The sequence below is a fragment of the Bubalus bubalis genome, chromosome 21 (assembly GCF_019923935.1).
Source record: "Bubalus bubalis isolate 160015118507 breed Murrah chromosome 21, NDDB_SH_1, whole genome shotgun sequence".
Taxonomy (NCBI): Eukaryota; Metazoa; Chordata; class Mammalia; order Artiodactyla; family Bovidae; genus Bubalus; species Bubalus bubalis.
This window is the reverse complement of record NC_059177.1, coordinates 47,641,541-47,659,725: the sequence shown is the minus strand read 5'-3', so window position 1 is coordinate 47,659,725 and position 18,185 is coordinate 47,641,541. Positions and strand designations below refer to the sequence as shown.

General features: G+C 48.0%; 1 long non-coding RNA gene and 1 pseudogene across 1 annotated transcript; both read left to right on the top strand.

The window, feature by feature from the left end:
- Positions 1 to 62: 62 nt before the first annotated feature.
- Positions 63 to 13,490, top strand: LOC102411675 (annotated as a pseudogene).
- Positions 13,491 to 14,933: 1,443 nt separating this feature from the next.
- Positions 14,934 to 16,500, top strand: LOC112581206. Its single transcript, XR_003105698.3, has 3 exons — positions 14,934 to 15,077; positions 15,532 to 15,762; positions 16,365 to 16,500. It is a non-coding gene; the product is annotated as an uncharacterized LOC112581206 (long non-coding RNA).
- The last annotated feature ends 1,685 nt before the right edge of the window (positions 16,501 to 18,185 follow it).

Here is an 18,185-nt window from a genome sequence, read left to right as displayed (position 1 = left end):
ATCTATTCCCCAGGAGCCCTGGGGACAGGGAGGGGAGCAAGGTAGGAGGAAAAAGGGAGAAAATGCTGAGTGGCTGGGTCGGGGTCGAAGCCTTGCCCCAGTGTGCCCTGGTGCAGCCAGGAAACTGGGGGTGGCCACTGCCCCCCGAGCCTGCAGGTCTCTGTCCCCACCACCTCAGTGGTCTGCTCTCGGCTTCCTGTTTCTTCCTGTCTGTCTCTCTTGGGGCACAGGCCCTGGGGAAGGTCCGCCCTCCAGCCCTTCAGATCCAGTCCCCCCAGCCCTCGTCCCTGATGGTAGGTGAGGTGCCCCCAGAGCCTGATTGGCTGGCCCTGGCAGCCAAGCAGGTGGCTTCCAGCAAGTTCATTTTTCTGAGCTGAGGTGCAAGTTTCCACAGCTGGAGAGGAGTCGGATGTGGAGGGGGGCTGGTGCTGGCCAGGGGAGGGGGCTGGAGGGTGTCGAACCTTCCCTGGAGAGACCAAGTGTCCTCTTCCCCTCTCCCCTCTCTCCTGCCATCTTCTCAGGAAACACTTGAATCCCTGCTCTGCGTCCAGAAGTGGGGCTTTGTCCCCTTGGGCTCACAGTCAGGTCGGGGAGACACCGGGTGACATGGGCTGTGCTGGGGCACGCTGGGGCCATGAGAGCCCAGAGAAGGAGCCTGGGGACCCCTGTTCCCCACCTCTGCTGCCCAGGCCCCAGAAAGCCTTGGGTTGGTCCAGAGTGGGTTTAGAACAGAAATACAGTTGGTGTGTGAATTCAGAGCCTCTTGCCATCTTTCTGCAGCTCCAAGGTGGGGCCGTGCACCCAGACCTCATTTCCTCCAGCGTGGGCTGGGTGAATAAGTAGTTTTTAGCCAGAGGCAGTGGAGGGTGGCAGGAAGAATGGGAGTGTGTGTTTAGTCCGCCACCCACAAACTGTAACTGCCATGAGTTTCTTCGGTGGGCCTCAGTTCCTCATCTGTAAAATGGCACCATTACTCTCTGCTGCCTCGTGGAGCTCCTGGCTCTGAGGGACCCCTTGGAGACTGATGCCGAGTACCCGGTGGTGCTGGGTAAAGCCTAAGAGACAGAAGAACAAGCTACCAGAGATGCTAAAAAACTGCCTGGAAAGCCGTGCAGCTCCAGACCTGATCCCGGAGTTGGGTAGGCCTGCCTGGTGGCCCAGGAAGTGCCTGTAGTGGCTGGGCCCAGAGTCACACTTTCACTGGGATCGGGGGTCTGGGAACAGGCAGACAGCCCTCCACTTGCCAAGTAGTTTTGCCGGCAGAGCAGCAAGCCCCGGTCCCACCTCAAATGTGTACCAGGCCTCACCCTCCTGCCAAGCGGACTAACACAGATGCGGGAGTCCTGGGGGCAGGGGCAGGAGCAGGGCTCTGCTGTCACATGCCCCTGGTTTCAAACCCTGCACGTCCCTAGTTGTTAGTTGTGTGACCTCAGTATGTGACAGCCTCCTGGAGCTCCAGTTTCCTTTGTTGTAAACGGGATAGAGGCAGACCGTGTTCTGTTGCACTTCACTTTCGTGCGCTCTGCAGACAGCATGCTCTTTACAAATGTAAGGCCTGTGGCAACCGTGCATGGAGCAAGTTGATCAGTGCTGTTTCTCCAATGGCAGTTGCTCACTTTGTGTTTCTGTGTCACATTTTGGTGATTTTCTGGATGTTTCACATTTTTAGATAATTATTATATCTGTCATGGTGATCAGTGATCTCTGGTGTTACTATCGTAAGTGCTTTGCAGTACCACAGACTGCACCCATATAAGAACTTAACCCATAAATGCTACGTGTGTTCTGACTGCTTCACTGACTGGCTGTTCCCCCATCTCTCTTCCTTTCCTTGGCCTCCCTATTCTCTGAGACACAACAGTATTGTGTTTTTTTGTTTTTTTGTTTTTTAAATATGTGTTCTTTTAAAAAATATGTATTATTTATTTTTGGCTGCGTTGGGTCTTAGTTGCAACACTCAGGATAGTTTTTTGCATTGCACGGGCTCAGTAGCTGTAGCGTGCAGGCTTAGTTGCTCCAAGGCACGTGGGATCTTAGTTCTGTGACCAGGGATCAAACCCACGTCCTCTGCATCAGAAGGCAGATTCTTAACTACTGGACCACCAGGAAAGTCCCGAGACACAACAGTTTTGAAGTTAGTCCGATTAACAACCCTTCAGTGGCTTCTAAATGTTCAAGTGAAAGGAAAGAGTCGCACATTCCTTTAAATCCAAAGCTAGAAGTGATTAAGCTCAGTGAGGAAGGCGTGTGGAAAGCTGAGACAGGCTGAAAGTTAGGCCTTTTTGGCCAGTTAGCCAAGTTGGGAATGTAAAGGAGTTCTTGAAGGAAATTAAAAGTGTTAATCCCATGACTGTATGAATGATAAAGTGAAACAGCCTTACTGCTGATGTGGAGAAAGTGTTAGTGGTCTGGAAAGAACATCAAACTAGCCATAGCATTCCTTTACGCCAAAGCCTAATCTAGAGAAAGGCCCTGAAAAAAAGTGGAAGTGTTAGTTGCTTCTCTTGTGGCTCAGCTGGTAAAGAATCCTCTTGCAATGTGGGAGACCTGGGTTTGATCCCTGGGTTGGGAAGATCCCCTGGAGAAGGGAAAGGCTACCCACGCCAGTATTCTGGCCAGGAGAATTCCATGGATTGTATGGTCCATGGGGTCGCAAAGAGTCGGACATGACAGTGACTTTCACAGTCAGCAGCTCACTCACATCCGATTCTTTGGGACTCCATAGACTGTAGCCTGCCTGGCTCCTCTACCCATGGAATTCTTGGGTCTCCTGCATTGCAGGCAGATTCTTTACCGTCTGAGCCGCCAGGGAAACCCAGAGTAAGGTCCTCTCTTCAGATCTCTGAAGGCTGAAAGAGGTGAGCGAGCTGCAGAAGAAAAGTTTGAAACTAGCGGAGGATGGTTTACGAGGTTTCAGAAAAGACCTTTCTCCAAAGAAGTGCGAGAAATAGCAAGTGCTGCTGTAGAAGCTGCAGCAAGTTATCCAGAAGAGCTAACCAAGATAATTACTGAAAGTGATTAAACAACTGATTTTCATTGTAGATAAAACAGCCTTATCTTGGAAGAAAATGCCATCTAGAACATTCATAGCTAGAGAAAAGTCATTGCCTGGCCTCAAAGCTTCAAAGGACAAGCTGACTCTTGTTAGGGGCTATTGCAGCTGGTGAGCTTAAGCCAAAGCCAGTGCTCATTTACATTTACAAAAATCCTAGGGCCCTTAAGAATGATGCTGAATCTACTCTGCCTGTGCTTTGTAAATGGAACAATAAAGCTTGGATGATAGCACATCTGTTTACAACATGGTTTACTGAACACTTTAAGCATATTGTTGAAACCTACTGCTCAGAAAAAAAGATTGCTTTCAAAATATTACTGCTTATTGACAATGTACCTAGTCACTCAAGACTTTTGATAGATGTGTATGAGATTGATGTTGTTTTCGTTCCCACTGAAACAACATCCCACCTATGAACCAAAGAGTAATTTTGACTTTCAAGTCTTATCTTATTAAAAATTACCTTTCAGGGACTTCTCTGGTGGTACAGAGGATAAGAATCCACCTGCCAATTCAGGGGACACAGGTTCAATCCCTAGTCCAGGAAGATTCCATAAGCCATGGAGCAACTAAGCCCATGTGCCACGATTACTGAGTCCGTGTGCTCCGACTACTGAAGCCCGTGTACCTGGAGCCGGTGCTCCACAACAAGAGAAGTGACTGCAGTGGGAAGCCTGTGCACCTCAGTTAAGGAGCAGCCCCTGCGCACTGCAGCCAAGCAACAAGGACCCAGCACAACCAAAATAAAATTTAAAAGGGAAAAAGAAATACCTTTCATAAAGGCTATAGCTGCCACAGATAGTGATTCCTCTGATGGATCTGAAAATTGAAAACCTGCTGGAAAAGATTTACCATTCTAGGTGCCATGTGATCCATGGGAAGAAGTCAGAACATCAACATTAACAGGAGTTTGGAAGAATTTGATTCCAACTCTCATGGATGACTTTGAGTGGTTCAGGATTCCACTGGAGGAAGTCATGGCAGATGTGGAAACCACAGAAGCCCTAGAAGTAGAGCCTGAACACATAACTGAATTGCTGCAATCTCATGTCAAAACTTTTAACGAACAAGGAATTACTTCTTATGGACAAGCAAAGAAAGTGGTTTCTTGGAACAGAAGGATGCTGTGAAGATTGTTGAAAGGATTTAGAATGCTATTACGTGAACGTAGTTGATAAAGCAGTGGCAGGGCTTGAGAGAACCGACTCCAAGTTTGCAAGAAGTTCTACTGTGAGTAAAATGCTATCAAACAGCACTGTGTACTACAGAAAAATTGCTCATGAACGGAAGAGTCATTTAATACAGCAAACTTCATTGCTGTCTTATTGTAAGAAATTGCCTCTAGCGCCGCCCTGACACTGTGCTGGCCGCCGGTACCGTGAAGATCTGGACTTGGGGGCACGACTTTGACCGCCCATGGGAAACTTACAACAGCTGCAGTTCAAACCCTTTGAACCTGAGGCTGGTTGGAGTTGATGTACTGGACAGACACACAGATCCCTCTGGAAAGCTGCACAGCCGTAGACTTCTCAGCACAGAGTGGGGACTGCCTTCCATTGTGAAATCTCTTATTGGTGCAGCAAGAACCAAAACATCTGTGCAAGAATATTCTGTAGTGGATCCTGTAGAGAAAACAATGGAATTTAAATCTACAAATATTTCACTTATAAATATGGTTTCAATAGATGGGAGACTTACATACAAACCACATCCTCAAGGCTCAGAAAAACTTTTTGACTCACGAAGCCATAATTACCGTGAAAGGAGTCAGTCTGAGCCATTACCTTGAAGGGCTAATGGCAAGTATGATATCATCAAATGCTAACAAAGGCCAAGAAGCAATGGAGTGGGTAATACATAAATGCTGAAAGTGAGGAACTGACAGCTTCGGCAAGAGGAAGCATATGGACGCCAGTGGCAGCAGCAGCAGCATTTGGGGAGAAATGATAATGGAAGTTGATACACAGCACCCAGTTCCCCAGCTCTACAAGCTGGCAGTGTATTTGTTATTTAAAAAATACAACTCTTTTAGGTAGAATTTTTTTTTAATAAGTTGAAGAAAAGCTATGTGACTTGATCAAAGCAAAGAGATGCAGGGTTTCTAAATAAAAGGGATCAGCTAAAAAAAAAATCACCACAGTTTCCTCAGTCTTCAAGCTGCCATCAGCGACCATCAACGTGGAGGCAAGACCCTCCACCAGCAAAAAGATTATGAGTTGCTGAAGGCTCAGATGACGGCTAGCATTTTTTAGCAATAAAGTACTATATAAGTGAGGTATGTACACTTTTTAATTTTTAAATTATTTTGTTATTATTTTACTTTTTGGCCTTGAAGTACAGTATGCGGGATCTTACTTCCACAACAAGGGATCGAACCCATGCCCCTGTAGTGGAAGTGTGGAGTCTTAACCACTGGACCACCAAGGAAGTCCCTGTACACTTTTTTCAGACCAAATGCTATCACATACTTAATAGACTACAGTATAATCTAAACACAACTTTTATATGCACTGGGAAGCCAAAAACTCTGTGTGACTCATGCTTTATTTTGGTGTCCTGGAACCAAACTTGTAGTATTGCCAAGTTATGCCTGTAACTATGATGCTGCTTATGGACTAGGATGATTTCTGCAAGTGCATCCCATGGGCTCTAGACTCAGTAGATGCTTAGTAAATAGCAGCCTCAGTGACCCCATCCCCTCAAGGGGATGAAAGTTGCTTAGGACAGCAGCCTGTCAGTTGCACATTGGAACCCCTGGGTCTTCTGACCAGACTGCAGGAGGACACCTTGGCAGTTTCAGTTAAAACCTAAAATGCACCCACCCCATGAGTCAGCAGTCCCCTTCCCAAGCAGTTACCCAAAGGAGACTCACCCAGAGGCCCTAGGAAACAGACCAAGATACCCACCACTTCATGGATTAATTGGGGAAAACCGGAAGCAAGCAGGACCCTCAACAGCTAGCGGGGTGGGGTGGTGGTTAAATACTTCCCTGATGTGAAAAGTGGTGCAGGGCAAAGGGATCGAGACAAGCAAGTTAGAGAACCATAATTTCAGAGTGATTCCACTCTGTGGTTCCATGTGCCAGCTTATGAGGGCACCCAAAAGTGAAGGATGAATGAATGGGCTGCGCAAACCACAGTCCCTTCATGGCAGTGGCTCTCACAGTCAGCATGCAATGCATCCTGATAAGATATGTCCTTTATGCCAGATTCTAACCAACAGGTCTCAGCCCTGACTGTGCGCTGGAACATGATGCCCAGGCCGCCCTGGGTTTAGTTCTAGGTGATCTCTGGAGGGGACCCCACATCAGTATTGCTGAATCGCCCCGCAATCCAATGGGCACCAGGACTGAGAGTCACTTGGTTGAGATTCAGGAATCTGCATTTTGCCCAGTTATCCTGTTGGAGCAGGGAGATGCTGCTGTGAGCGGGCCACACCCTGGAAGGCAAAGTCACCAACCAGTATCATCCAGCCCCTGTGTGAGGCAGGCTCCACTGCTGGACCCTGGTAACCCTGTGGGAGTGCCCACCATAGGCAAAAGATTGGTGGATCGAACAGGCACAGGGGAGGGAGCCTGCAGCGGCTGGGGTGGCTATAGCGCCCCCTGGTGGGAGGCAAGCTCTCAGGCCCAGGGAGGACCATTTTGTGCTAGACACATTTTCAGTGCTACAACCCACCTCCTGTCATTACTCTCTGGGGAAATATTCCAGCAACAAGGTGCCTGAGGACCATTTTGCAGAGAGTCAGAGATGTGAAGATTACACATCTAGACAGCTCCCCTGGCATTAAGAGGGTCTCTGGACTGCCCCAAATCTCAAACCCATTCCCTAGCATCCATCACCCAATTAGAATCCCATTTCCCCCAATTTATTCCTTACTAAGGTGCGAATGACTGATATGAGTTCCCTTGGCCCTGCTCTGGGGACACACTAAAGAGTAGGTAAAAACAGGGGTGGCTGCCAGTCCTACTTTGTGGCATTAGCAGCAGCAGGTGACCAAAGCCCAGGAACTCAGAAATCAATGTCCTCCAGCTGGCAGGTGGCATTGGCCCACTGCCCCAGCTGAGGGTTGGGACCTGGCTCAAGAGCAAGACAGCTGTAGCCAGCCACAGCCCATTAGAAACTTGCCATCAATAGTATTGGCAAAACCTCTCTGAGCCATTTCCTGGGTTTAAATCATGAGCTGAGAAAAAATGAAGCGAATTAGATGCATTTTGCATCAATGACAAATTAAAAAATAACTCACTTCACAAAATGCTTGCATTCCATTAAAGATGGGTCTAGTTAGCTTAATTGTTCTTGAGTACTCTGGAAACAAGGTATGGTTTTTTTAAAGGAAAAAAAAAAAAAGATTGCCTTTAAACCCTGGCTTAAGTTTGTAATAGCTGGATAGCAAATGCCCCTGTTTATATTGGACCCATACTCAGACTCAGCCTAGCGTGGGACAGGAAGTGGAGGCGCTGATGAGAAACCGTGAAATGCAGACTTGGAGTCCGATCTGGTTCTATGCCTGCCTGCCCCATCCTCCGCTCCATCCATCCATCCAAGCATCCATCCATCCTTACTTGGCCTCTCTGAGCCTCAGTTTCCTCCCTGTCGTTGTGCATAATCATACCTGCTTTATAGGGTTGTTAGGAGGCCAAAGCTTGGAAAACTCTTCATGCAGCCCAGCACCCAGTGAGTGCTCAGGAAATCTAAGAATATTGTTCTTAACTCCACGAACATCTTCCATGTTTCCAAGCATGTCTACCTCACAACAGTGTTCTAAGTACAAGGCATGGCTGGGCCCAGGCTAGTATTCAGGAATCTTATAGAAAGGGGACACAATTTTCCTGGATGGGAGTGGAGTGAAGAGCCCTGGATTTTGAGTCACGAGTGGGTTCCAACGGGGACCGTCCCCTCCTCCCTCGCCTTGGGCTTTGGGCCATCAGCCAGCTCTACAGTAGGAAAATGAGAGTCTAAAATTGACATGAGTGGCAAGTAGGATTCATGCGGTTTTAAATTATGAAAATTAGAATGTCAAATACTCCCAGTTCTTGGCACAAACTAAAACCAAATGACATGAAAGGTAGTAATTCCCACTGTCACAAAAATCCATTGAAAGTTGCCACAGCTGCAGGAAGAGCGGCCGATGCCTGGAGGGCAACCCTTCTCCGCCTCCTCTTGTTTGATCTCAGGGCCACAGTAAAACCTTTCCCTTGACCCTCATGACCTTCCCCAGCATGTTTCCAAGGCAGAGCTGGAGAGTCTCCTGGGGGCCCCCAAATACCATCCGAGATGCAGACATATACAGGTTCGGTTGATGTTTCTTGAACAGCCACTAAGGTCAGATCCTGCACCGGATGCTTCTTTAGTACATTTGTGGTCAGGACTCCGAAATGAAGGCTGGACTTATCAGTTCACTCTGTGGGCATTTAGTAAGCACTGACTGTATGTCAGGGATTCTGCAGGATGGTGGGAAACTGTGCAAATGAGGAACAGGTTTGTGGTTTCCTGGGGGAGGCAGGTCTGTAAGCAATTACGATACTAGGGAAGGTGGGGGTCAGGGTGCCCGCTGGGGCTGTGGGTGTACAGAGGAGGTGCCGACTCTTCCTGGGAGGGCAGCAGGAACTGGGACGACCTCTTGGAAAAGGAGACGTTTAATCTTGAGGTCCAAAGAAAGAGTCGGTCCAGTTGTTGGACCAGCAACACTTTTAAAATCTGCTAATACAAAGTATTACAGAGATGCAAAGCTGTGGGTCCCTGTTAGCAAGGAGTAGGAAGGAAATTGGCTTCATTCCTCCAGAAGGCAACTTGACACCCTTGGGGGCTGCTGAAGATCTTCTAGCTAGAGAAAGTCTTGGTCGCAGTATTGATGGCCACACAGGCAAGATTTTTTCTGGGCACATTGTAAAGTGCAAAGTTGGAAACAACTGAATGTCCATACAGAAGACTAAATGGAGAAATGGAAGTGAGTTCACGCAGTGGGTATGGCTCATCTTCCTTCACAGTGGACAGAGCTTCTGACTTCAATGCTGATAGAGCCCCAAGCCCACGTTAAGGGGAAATGTGGAAGGATACGTGTGGGGTGATGAAACGGAAAAGTGCAGCGCTGTATGACCTCAGGAAAACAAGCTTCTTTGTGAAGGACCCAGACCCCCAGGGGCCAGGGTGCTGGCTCCTCTGAAATAGGTGGGGGAGGCCTAGACTCCAGAGGCTACCTAAGGGCTGGGCTTTTCTGTCTGTAAGGCTTTACCTCACTAAAAAACATCTGAAGCATGTACAAAAATCCCAGTAGAGGTTCACAGAGCTAAGTGGAGGGTCTGCAGATGCTTATTTTATTCTCTGTGCTTCACGCTCAAAATGTTTCATAATTTTTTTTTTTTTTTTTGAGTTTTTCTTTTTTAAGAGAACAGGTAGGCGTTCTGTTTCTTGACCTGACTGCTGGTTACCCAGGTGTCCCTTTAGCATGACTTTTTTACACTGTAGATTTGTGCTTTTCTTTACAGAGGTGACAATTCACAGTTTTTTAAAAGTTAAAAAGAATGAGTAGGCGACAGGCTGGGTTTGGGGAAGCCATCCAAGGCAGAGAAACTAGCAGGGCAAAGGCCTGGGTGCCAGGCAGGGCCCTGGGAGCCCCGGCCTGAGGCTGACTGGGGTCCCCTGAGCACAGCCCTGCACCCGGCCCTGGCCCACAGTGGTCTGTCTCTCTGCACTGGGGGACCAGCCGGGCTGATTCGTGCGTGAGGCTGAATAGAAAGTGAGGGCTCAAGCAGGGGCACTGGCTGGAGTGAGACAATGGGCTTGATGAAGTGGTTTAAGCCCCTCCTGGTGTGGAAGCGGCGGGTGTGAGGTCCCCAGGCGGGGCTTATCATGATGCTGGCATTTCTCACTGGAGGCAGTAGCTGAGCTAATGCAAGAACTCGTGGCCAGGGTTTGGTGGCTTGACGGGCTGCAGAAAGAGGGCTGAGGACCCTGGACGCAGAGTAGCAGCGGCCCCACTGGGCCCCCGAGGTCCTGCTGACGGCCACCTGCACCAGCTCGGTAGGCTTTTCTGCGGCTTTGGGAAGGTTTAGGAAGACACAGAAGAGGCAAGAGGCTAGTTGAGTTTTCCCAAGGGAAGCCAGAAACAAGCTCAAGAGTTGTTTTTAAAACGCTGGTGTACTTTCTGCCTCAGCGATGGGAAACCGGGCTCTGTGGGGCTGGTGTTCCCAGTGGGGTGCTGGGCCTGCCCAGAGATGGAGGGGCCCAATCAGTGGAAATGGGGCTGATTTATCTGACAAGGCTTCTTCTTAAGAAAGCTCTTAAAGAAAAGGGTAACACGTCACCCCTGGTAACTTCCTCATTTCCTCTGCATTCTTCCAGAGGGAACCAGCAGCTGGTTTTGGTGTGTGGACTAGTACCATACTGTACCATAGGCGACCCTGAACATCGCCTAGGCGATTGTTTTGCATATTTTTAAACGTCATTATAAATAGAGTCCATGCACAGAGGATCCTTCTGCCTCCAGATTTCCCCTCTAACCCCCCACCCACGCATGCTTTTAAAATTGACCTTTATTAAGCCCTTGTAACAGCTCAAGTGTATTTCCTTCCTTCTTGTGAGAGCTTTGAGATATAATTCATATACCATACAATTCCTCCACTCAAAGTGTACAATTTAATTGTTTTCAGTATGCGCACAGTGTTATACAATCATTACCACAGTCGATTTTAGAACACTTTCAGCACCCAAAAAAGAAACCCCATACCCTTTAGCCATCAGCCTCCCACTTCCCTAGCTCTTGGCAACCACTAATCTACTTGCTGACTGTATAGATTTGCCTATTTCAGGATGCATCACATAAATGGAATCATGCAACATGTAGTCTCTTGTGACTGGTTAAGGCATTCCTTTCAGGGTTGTGTGATATTCTATCTTATACAATGACCACACTTCATACAAATAAATGATGTAGAACCCTGCTTTTATCCTTCCAAGATAGAGTAAAAGGGACTGTGTTTACCTTCCTGTCCTGCCTGAGCAGGGAGAAAAAAACCAAAACCTAAAAACACAAACAAGATAAGATCAATGAAACAACAGTTCTCAAGATTCTGGACATGAGGCTACAAAGGGCAGTGTTCCCCGAGAGACGTGAAACACGGGATGTGAGTCCCATGGTTGCCCAGCTCTACTGCCTCAAGACAGTCCTCAGGCTGAGGCTCCAGGAGGGGAACCCAGGGAGTGCCCTGTGGGGTCCCCAAGCTGGGAAGATGAAACTGGGTGTTCAGGGAAGCCAAGGTGGCTAGAATTCACAATGTAGTCCTTGGGAGATGAGATAGAAAAGGCTGGAGGTTTGTAGAAAATTCTCCTGGAGTACTCAGCAGTACATGCGTGTGAGAAACACTCCAAGGCAGGCAAGGGTCATCTGAATGGGTGAGAGGGAGCAATCCTCAGAACTCACTTGTTGTCAGGAACAGTATGTGTTCCCCAGAAGCCAGACTGGAAATCCTCATGACTCAGGGTCATTGTGTGGAGTACCCAGAAGGTTCCTAGAACAAAGCCTATGAATATTTATGGGAATGTAAAAAACATCCAACACCCAATCAGGTAAAACCCCCATTGTCTGGACCAGGCGTGAAAATAAACAGGAAAAATATCAGTCAATTGAAATGGACCCAGGACCAGCACAAATATTAGAATTTGCAGACGAGGACACTAAAACAGTTATCATAACTCTTTCATATTTCAAGAAGTAGAGGATGAAAAGGCAAAGGACAGCAGATTTTTTAAGCAATGAGTAAAAAACTAATAATATATTGATATATTTCATTATACATTTATTCAAACTCATTGCATATATAACACCAAGATTGAACTTTAATGTAAACATGGACTTTGGGTGATAATGATGCATCAATATAGGCTCATCAATTGTGACAGATGTACCACTCTGATCGGGGATGTCAATAGCGGAGGAGGCTATGCACCTGTGGGGGCAGAGGGTATATAGGAACTCTCCCTTCCACTCAGGTTTGCTGTGAACCTAAAACTGCTTTAAAAAATAAAGCCTGTGTTCAAAAAAAAAATAAGCAGAATATATGTTTGATATTTAAAAAGATCCCGACGACACAGTGATATCTGAGATTTTAAAATATGCTGGCTGGGATTCACTGCAGACTAGACATCACAGTTAAAAACCTGAAGACATAGCAATAGAAAATATCCAAAATGAAACCTGGGCGATGGGGGTGGTGGTGGTAGAATCAATAGCACCAGTAAGTCGTGGTACAATCTCAAGCAATCCAATGTGTATCTAAGAGGAATCTCTGAAATATAAGGAGATGATGGTACAGAAATAATATTGGAAGAAATAATGGCAGAAAAATTTCTAAACTTGATGAAAACAAGGTCCAAGAAGCTCAGTGAATCCCAAGCACAATAGTATGGATGACCTGGTATAGTAATGAAGTTTTGGTGAACTATTTTCTAAACTGCAAATGGAGGCCATCTTAGTTCCAGAGGTCACATGATTTAACACTGCTTTATAAAAATGTCACTGTTGCTATAAGGGTGGATCCAAGGCAGGAAAACTGTTTCTGTAGACAATGAAGTACAGGAAATTAGCAATGCATCTGCATGCACCTTTCTCAACCACCTCAATGAAATTTTCTCAGGTTACTTGTACTCTTTTGCTATTCATTTCTATTTATTTATTAAAAAAAAAATTCAGCCACATCCCATGGCATGTGGGACCTTAGTTCCCCAACTACGGATCAAACCCACGCCTCCTACGTTGGACCTCCTGTATTAACCACTGGACTGCAAGGGAAGTCCCAGCTACTCATTTCTCACTTACCCACTTTGGTGGACAGCCATTCATGTGACATCTGCCCTGTACACAACACAACATGCTACTGGCTATGTGGAGAAAAAGATGAGCCAGAAAATTACCCTGGTTTTAAGGATTTCACAATCTAGATTAAATCACCATGAGAGAAGGTAATAAATATAATTGCTTTATGAAAGGAAGAAATACAGAAAAGGCCAGGAGGGATTTCTCCCAACCAGAGATCTAAGAAAGGCTATTTCCTAGGTAACACTCCAAAGCATGAGAACTTAGAAGTATTTACTTAAGAAAAGCTGCACCTTATCTGTCATTTGCTGGCAACTGCTGATTAAAATATTAAATGCTTAAAATATAAAATTTCTCCCCCTGCTTCATGCTCCAGCCTTCTGTTACTTTAGTATGTTTGAAACTGGAGGGGCATGGAAAGGAAGAGCGATGGGGAGAGAATGCACGGATAATGGATGGTGAGGCAACAACATGGAGGAACATAGTTTTCACCACCAGAATATCTTGATTATCTCCAAAGGTGGCGGGTAAGAGGGTGAGTGGACTTGGAAATTATGACTGTTGTTTGGGCTTGCTTGCGATGGCACCCCACTCTAGTACTCTTGCCTGGAAAATCCCATGGATGGAGGAGCCTGGAAGGCTGCAGTCCATGGGGTCGCGAAGAGTCGGACACGACTGAGAGACTTCCCTTCACTTTTCACTTTCATGCATTGGAGAAGGAAATGGCAACCCACTCCAGTGTTCTTGCCTGGAGAATCCCAGGGAAGGGGGAGCCTGGTGGGCTGCCGTCTATGGGGTCACACAGAGTCAGACACGACTGAAGTGACTTAGCAGCAGCAGCAGATTTCTCAGCTGTTGTTCAGTCACTTCAGTCGTGTCTCTGCAACCCTGTGGACTACAATATACCAGGCTTCCCTGTCTTTCACCACCTCCTGGAGTTTGTTCAAATTCATGTCCATTGAGTCGGTATGCCATCCAACCACCTCATCCTCTGTTGTCCCCTTCTCCTGCCTTCAATCTTTCCCAGCATCAGGGTCTTTTTAAATGAGTCAGCTCTTCACATCAGGTGGCCAAAGTATTGAAGCTTGAGCATCAGTCCTTCCAATGCATATTCAGGGTTGATTTTCTTTAGGATTGGGGTGTGAACAGAAAGATGACCTTTTTGGTTTGGGAGGTTCAGAATCTGTGGAAAAGTCTAATTAATGTTATACTCTAAGGGAATGATTCCCTGGCAGTCCAGTGGTTAGGACTCCATGCTTTCACTGCTAAGAGGCCACAAGCCACATGACATGGCCATAAAGAAAAAAAAAGTGTATTTCAACTACTCTATGCACTTATCCTTTTTGCTTTCTCTTGGTTTAGTGGATCCTTTTATGAGAATTTCAGCCCATCTTGTCTTTGCTAAGGAAAGTCACAGAGAGGTGATTTTCTGGGCCTGGGACTTGATTTGTGTGGCAATCTCCCATTCTGTTCATTAGCCAAGTTTGGGGAATCACTGGTCTGGAGGACACAATTTTGGGCCAGTCCAGCTTTGGATTCTTTGCACAGGACCCGGGCCATGGAAATCATTCAATAAAATATTGGTTGGAAAAGGAAACAAAGAAATTCCTCTTCCTGTGAAAGTAAAACTGTAAGTCTTCTTAGGCAGAGTGGAGATATAAATTAGTGAAGCTAGAATTCAAGGGTGCATTCTTCCCCTACCCACACCCCCTACCGAATGCCCACCCCGCAACGTGTGCCCTCTAGTCACACTAGGTGTGGGCTGTCACCCAAATAGGCTGCGCCATCCTCCTGAGATGCCCTCGCCCCCGTCCCCGCCCCTCCCGCAACTCACGCTCTGGTCAGAACCCAGTCTGCCCCCCAAGGCTTGGCTTAGGTGCCATCTCCCCCTAGAACTCTTTTCTGATTCCCGCCCCCGGCCCAAAGCTTTCTCTTCCTCCTCTTGGGTCCCCCTTTTCTTCCTATTGTCAAACTGCCTCGTGTTTTCCCCAGCACTAAGTGTTCCAGCACTGACGAGCCTGGGGTGGGGGCGCGCGTGCGCGGCGGGGGAGGCACAAGAGGAAGTGGCAGAAGCTGGGCTGGGGCTGGAGAGCCAGGGGGAGATGGTTTGAGGTGAGGCTGGAGCAGGGCAGGAGGAGGTCATTCGGGGGCTCAGCCAGAGGCTGTCTTCACCCAGTGGGAGTCATGACAGAGGCAGTGTGCTTGACCAGTAAGTGCTTGTGTCAGGTTCTGGAAAGTTTTCCTTGAGTTGCTATGTAGAGAATGAGCTGGGGGCGGGGGCTGAGGTCAGAAGGCGTCCTCACTGACTGCACTCTGTGAAAGAAGAGATGACGGAGGTCTGGAGCAGGATGAAGACAGAAGGTGGCATGTGTGGGAGAAATAAGAGACCTGGGTTCAATCCCTGGGTCGGGAAGATCCCCTGGCAGAGGATACCCCACTCCAGTATTCTTGCCGGGAGGATCCCATGGACAGAGGAGCCTGGTGGGCTACAGTCCACAGGGTCACACAGAGTTGGACATGACTGAGCATCTGAGCCACAGTAAGGAAAGTCAGTGAGGCCTGGAGTTACTGGGAGAGGATTCTGTCCAGGCCCACGGGCAGGGGTGGTGGGGTGGGAGGGATTGGGGGTGAGTAATTGCCCAAAACCTTCCTGTTTGTCCCAGGATGCATCTTGAAGCCTCAGTGCTGTGTGACTACTGGGAACCATTGCTGCAACCCAGGGTCTTGGCCCATGAGTCAGCCCCTCCCTGACCCTGTCACTGGGGGTGCAGGCTCCTCCTCCACATGGGCCCCTGCTTCCCACAAAGTGATGTGACTTGGACCTCTGAGGTGATGGAGAAACAGGCTAGTTGCTGACGTCTGTGTTCCCGGGATCAGCTAAAATGGAATTCCTGGTGAGTCTAAACTTCAACCCTCCTCATCCTTGGCCTAGTGAACCTGGGCTCATGCAGGTGTAGAGGCCCTGGCTTGTCTCCAGATATCTCTTGTGGGGATAGACCTGCTCATCCAGGCTAAGAATCCACGCTGCCAATGCAGGGGGCCAGAGTTCAATCCCTGATCAGGGAACTAGATCCCACATGCCTCAACTAAGACCTGGTGCAACCAAATAAATAAATTAAGTTAAATTTATAAAAAGAGAGAGTGAGCAATGGTATAAAACAATAGCAACAAAAAACTACTCCTCCAGTTCTGAACTGGGTGGTGGTTTTCTCAGTCTTTTGGGCATGGGGGAGCAGAGGTGCAAACGTCTTGAATTTAAGGTGCCGCATACAGATAGGACGTTTTTGTTAAAACTCTGATTGGCTGCCTCCTACCCCCGTGAAAATATGTGAAAAAAACTGCATGTTAAGATCTGAAAGCAACATAAAAATGGGCTGTGTATGACTTATGTACTAATAAACTCACCCTTGGTATTTTGAGGACTGAGGCAGAAAGACGTTTTCTGGGGAAAATCATTTGCCAGTGTTGGAAACTCTGTTGCTCTTTTTTTTTGCAGCGAGACCTGGATAAAGAATGGGGGCTCTGGGTTTCCACCACCCTTGGCCTGAGTGTGTGTTAGGGGGTGGTCAGTGACCTCTGGATGAATTTCTGTTCTCCTCCTTCTGCTTAAAAAATATATATTTATTTATTTATTTTTGGCTGTGGTGGGTCTTCTTGACTGAGAGGGCTTTCTCTAGCTGTGGTGTCTTTCCCTGTTGCGGAACATGGACTCTAGGCACACAGGCTTCAGTAGTCGTGGTGCATGGGCTTAGTGGGTCCAAAGCATGTGGGATCTTCTCAGGCCAGGGATTGAACCTGTGTGCCTTGCATTGGCAGGCTGTCTTAACTACTGGACCACCAGGAAAGTCTCATCGTTTGCTTCTGGAAACTTCTCTGCATGGGCCTTAGGCCCCAAGGACCACAGGTGGCTTTGCTGACAGATGACAGAATCTGAGCTTCAGGCTACTCCCTCTGCATTCCCCATGGTCATAGTCCTGCAGGAGGACCCAAGACCCTTCTCCAAGGGGGCCGAGGGGTAGTAGGGTACAGATGTTGGGGCTTCTGGAGTCAGAGAGATGTAGCTTCCAATCCCAGCTCTGCCCTTTACTGTGCTGGGGAAACTGCTGTCTCATTCGAGTCTCAGTTGTCTTCTGAAAGATGGGGATAATCCCTTGCAAATGCCACATAGATATGTACACATAAAGCGCTGGCTTGCAGGTGTTAGGCCATATCACCTTCACTCCCCACTCCTCACCCTTCCTGACTGGCTGCTGCCCCAGTCCTGGGACAACCGCTGCCCCACTCCCATTTTCAGCCCTACCTTGGGGAGCCATTCCAAGCATCACAATACCAGGGATGACCGCCAGGTGGCACCCACCCCTCTAGCTCCGTGTCCCCAAGCTCGGCTTTGCAGACTACCATGGATTTCCTTACTCTTCTTCTATGGTTTATATTCAATAAAAGGGGCACCATGGTTACATCAGGATCCAGAGTTCTGGCTGAGAACTATCTTCTTCCCCCACCCCATTGCGCAGGCAAGAAGAGAGGGCTTGTCTGTTCCCCTCCTCCCTCTACCCATGTGGGCTTCCTATGGTGCCTGGTGCCAGCCTCCCTGGTATTCACCCTGACTTTGGCTTCTTCTAGTGTTTTAAGTCACCTCTAGTTGATGCCAGCAGGCAGACAAGCCCTGGCCCAGGGCTCTTCTCTACCCCTGCTCTTCCTGGCACCCTCTGGAATTGGTATCAAAGGTAGGCACACAGCCCCTGGCCCAGCCAAACCTGGCTGAGTACCTGTGAGCAGCAGCTTGCTAAATGTGGGTGACTTGGTTCATACTGTCCAGATTGTTAGGTGGACAAATGGACATGCCTGCGAATGTCTCATCTCCCCGAAGACTCTACGGATTTCCTGGAAACCCCGCCAGTGGCTAGGAGTACCCAGCCCTCTTTCCCTGGCATCAGTTTGTTCTAGGTCAGAATAAGATTCTATACATTTGGTTATAAGCAAGGACTTCCCTGATGGCTCAGCAGATAAAGAATCCGCCTGCAAAGGCAACAAGGAGACAAGGGTTCAATCTCTGGGTTGGGAAGACTCCCTGGAGGAGGAAATGGCAACCCACTCCAGTATTCTTGCCTGAAAAACGCCATGGACAGAGTAGCCTAGTGAGCTACAGCCCAAAAAGATCGCAAAGAGTTGGGCATGACAGAGTGGCTAAGCACAACAAGGACTACCCCAGCTGAGCCCAGGGAGCAAGGGAGAAATCAGCGGTGGTCCTGGGAGCTCAGGCCTGCACAGAAGCTCCTGGACAGTAGAGTCCCTGGCTCCACAGGCAAGGCATTTT